The following is a 4,650-nucleotide window of genomic DNA, read 5'->3' on the forward strand; positions in this document are numbered from 1 at the left end:
TGCAAATAACTATCTTGCTAAAATGAAAATGTGGAATTGAAATGAAAGCAGGAAAGGACTAATCTATTTTGCTCAAATTAAATTGCAGGAATGAAATGCTAATCTACGCTTGCAGAATTGAAATGCTAATCTACGCTTGTAGAAATGAAATTGCGGAATTGAAATGCTAATCTATGAAAGCGGGAAATGCTAATCTACTTTTGCATAAACGAAATTGCATAATGGAAATGAAATAAACTACTTAGCAGAAGATTGCAGTGGAAAATAGAAGAAAAGCGGCAATCACCAATACTCTAACGCTTCCCTGGCAACAGCGCCAAAAAGATGGTGGGCTCCAGTATTGTAGCAATAATGCTACAACTCCTGGTACTCCCTTCTTTAATTTTATCAACCCGGTAGTTCGTAACAAACTTGGAAGCGACGGTGCTGTATGCACAAGTACTAGCTCTTGTCGCAGCTGTCACTTGGTCAGCTGGCACAAGTCCACTAGGAGCTTAAGCCAACTTCTATGAGCTCTTAGAAGAAGCTTTTTAATTGATGGATGAAAGCTAACTCGAAGGAAGCTAATCTAATTGCAAAAAGAAACTGAAAGCCAAAAAGAAACACAAACCCTAATTCTACTAGCTAGTCCTACTGACGCAAAGGAGAGCATGAAAACTACTGAAAGAGATGCCATTACTTCTAGGAAGGTGAAATGCATGTGTCTAAGTTATCACTATCTGAAGAAAACATCTTTTTGTATTTTTTATTATTAGAATTATCATGCATGTGCTTTTAACTAGCTTTTCACTGTGCAGAGGTGGATCAAGGAGGAGAAATGATTGGGAAAGGTTGGGAAGGTTCAGAGAGGGTCTAAGGGGTCCCTAACACCCTTCCAGAGAGTCTCACAAAGTTTGGCTGCCAAGAAACCGTGTTTATGAGCTTCTACAGGAAGTTTGTAGGGGTTCTACAGGATGTTCAGGATTTCTACAGGATGTTCTGTAATTCTTCTACAGGATGTTTAAAAATTGGATTTTGGAGGATGGGTGAGTGAGGGAAGATGCATGAATGGATATGGAGGTAGGATAGGGGTCTGAAGTGGCCCAGGAATTGGTGGATGGAGCTAAGGAATGGTGAGGATAGTTCGATTTGTTCAAGGGAGAGTGAAGCAATGTTGCACAAAAATTAGGGTTTTGGGAGCGAATGGCAAATGTGAGGCAAGGATTCTAAGTAGAGGGTGGAGTGGATGGTGCTGATGGAGAATAAGCAGATGAAGGCGTGGTACAGGTGCTCTGCAAGTCGTTTTTTCAATCTGAACCAACAAAGACTTGTAAATTCAAAGACCTAGTTACGTTGACCTAATTTGCTAGCTATTAGTAAAGAGAATGAACATAAGTGTGACCTACAATGAAACCATGTATTTTAACTCATGCAACTAAGAAAACAAAAGTCTGAACTTGTAACCAACTTCTACACATGAAAATCAAACACTAGTGATTGCATGGCAAAGCAAAATCAGTGTTTTTGTGGGCAGCAAAGTCACATTGGTCCCAGCTCATGATTCCACTGAGGGGGAGGTGAGATCCAAGGTGTTTGGTAGCCTTTTTCTTGTTATTATCCTACCAATCTATTCTAACCATGAGAAGCTACTTTAACCATCAAAAGAAATCTAAATAACAAAGCAAGATTTAAATACAAATAGCAGATTTTATTATAAGAATGCAGCAAAGACACATAAAAGTAAACAAAGGAGGTACTGGGCGCTTGAGATGGGCCCAACCCCAAGAGCTACAGCCTCCTAAGAGAGATTTAGAGCTGGTGCAAAGCTGGATTCATCTTTATTGAGCAAGAAAAGAAGAGTTACATCAAAACTGTCCACAAGGAGAACTTGAAAATGAGCTGACAGCAAAACTAATCTATTGCCTAAAAATCGAACTACAAAATGACTACAACAAGACTATGAAATGACTAACTACCAGCTACGAAATGACTAACCACTAGCTAACCAAAATGAGGCCCTAAGCCTTCTTATTTATACAAATTGAGGACCCCAACAGTCCTCCTAAACTTTAGGGACTTGGCTGCCCAAAACTTGCAGTTAACAGCAGTCCTACTTGACTTGCTTGGCTGCCCTTGTGCTGATTGATTTGGTGGCCCTTGAACTCCGAGCTGATGGTGGAGAATTCGAGGTAAGGGCCCATAAATGAAGGGGACACCTTCCTACAAATCCTCTCCCTTGTTCTCCCACGAATTTGGCTGCCAAGTGCTCATTAAAACCTTCAATTTTGTCTCCAAATTGACCAAAAAGGCTACACAAAGCACACATTAGACTTGTTGGCATAATGACTAACCCAATTCACTCTATTAGCATAAATATAATCAAAACATGCAATAAACTAATGAGAATGGTGGACTAAGTCAAATTAGGAGGTTGAATGAGCCCAAATAATTATCCATTTTTGGGGCTCATCACCTAGACCATGCTAGCAGGGTATGCAGGGGTCATCCCATGCATATTACAACCCTAACCAAACCACAACTATACCTTCTTGGGGACCCCTATCTCATAATTCCTGTTCTACACCCCCTCCTTGGTCCTACATCTTAGTATCATTCCCAGCCAGCCAGCCAGTCATTTCAACCTTATGTTCAACCACATTCTCGATAGAATACCCCACTCCAGGGGTGGAGGCCCCAATTCAATAATGTTCCAGCCCTATTGTCTCCACCACCTACCCAACCACAACTCCTGCACTCTACTCCACCCAAGCAACCCCAGATGCTTTCCCAGCCAAATCCGAACCCAAACAATAGTCGGGCTCAACAAGTATACAGTGGAGAGACATCATACCCAACTTATGCTGTAGAAATCCAAGAGATCAACCTAAGATCTGGGAGAATTCTCCCAGACAACCAACCTCCCTCTCCACTTAGGGAGGTTGAGGAAGAAAGAGAGGAAAGAAAACTTAAATTAAATCCACCCTTTCCTCAGAGATTAGCCCGACCACTCCAGACTACCCTAGAAGAAACTGAACTTCTGGGAGAATTGAAAAATATATGTGTAAAGATCCCCTTCTCCAGACAATAAAAGATGTTCCATTTTACAATAATTTGATTAAGGAGAAATGATTCAAGCAACCAGCAAGAAGAAAAAGGGATGCCCCTACCATTAATGTCATTGGGCAGTTGTCTGACTTAATGCTGGGGTAGGTAATATGTCCAGAATATTTGGACCCTGGAAGCCTTGTAGTAGATGTGCACATCAATGGCATGATTGTTCTACACACTCTGATTGATCTTGGGGCTGCCATTAATGTGATGACCAAGGAAACCATGCTCAAGCTCAACCTCCAAGGGTCATTGAGGAAGACCACAACAGTTCTGCAACTTATAGACCGTTCCACAGCCACCCCTGAGGGAATTGTGGAGGATGTGACGATCTCCATTGACTCCTGGGAGTACCGTGTAGATTTACTAGTTCTCCAGCCTAAGGCTAACCTTACTGGTTACCCTCTCATCCTTGGGAGGCCATGGTTGGCCACAGCTGATGCTTACATTAGCTACAAAGCTGGGAATATGACCATCAAGAATGGGCATATGTCCAAATAGTTAGTCCTATATCCTCCTGCTCAACCTACCCTAGAGCATGATTTACCTTTATGGTTGGAGGAGGAGGAAGAAGATGAGGTTTATTCTACCCAACTTTATGCTTTGGAAGCAACCATAGGAGGAGGACAACAAGATGAGGATGACTTAATTGAAAACCTACTCCAAAGTCCAACTCCTAGTTCACTACCATTAGAAGAAGAAGTAAGGGAAACCCAAAACAATCATCCAATTGACTTATGCTTGGCCAATTCCAACCCACTCTGTGTCAAAACCATATAATTTGGCCCAGAGAAAACTTTGAAAATTAATCCATCTCTTTCTTCTTTAAAAGAGTAAAAGATATGCAACATGTTGAGAGAAAACCTAGAAGCCTTTGCTTGGAGTTATAATGAAATGAAGGGAGTACACCCCTCATTGTGTACTCACCACATATACATCAAAGAAGGTTGCAAGCCAGTTAGGCAACCACAAAGGAGGATGAATCCAGCTCTTAAAGACATAGTCAAAGAAGAACTGCAAAAACTGCTAGATGCAGGATTCATTTAACTTATCTCAGATAGTGAGTAGGTCTCTCCTTTAGTGTTAGTTCCCAAGAAAAATGGCAAGTGGAGGATTTGTGTTGATTATAGGGAGTTGAACAAAGCCTCAAAGAAGGATCATTTTCCCCTACCCTTCATTGACTAAGCGCTAGATGGCCTGGAAAGGAAGAAGTTTATTTTTCCTTCCTAGATGGATTCAGTGGGTACAACCAAATCCAAATCTACCTAGAATACCAGGATAAGACCACATTCACCTGCCCTTGGGGTACTTTTGCCTATAGGGTCCTTCATTTTGGCCTACGCAATGCTCCTACCACTTTCCAGAGAGCTGTATTGAGTATTTTTGTTGAAATAGTACATGATGCTATGGAAATCTATATGGATGACTTTACACCTTATGGTTGTGATTTTCAAGAAGCCCTAAATAATCTAGGCAAAGTATTGCACAAATGCATTGAAATGAACCTGTCTCTCAGTCCAGAAAAATTTGAATTCTTAATGACTGAAGGGACCATGCTAGGTC

The sequence above is a fragment of the Pinus tabuliformis genome, chromosome 4_1 (genome assembly GCF_031772625.1).
Source record: "Pinus tabuliformis cultivar Carrire ecotype Pingquan chromosome 4_1, CPIR1, whole genome shotgun sequence".
Classification (NCBI taxonomy): Eukaryota; Viridiplantae; Streptophyta; class Pinopsida; order Pinales; family Pinaceae; genus Pinus; species Pinus tabuliformis.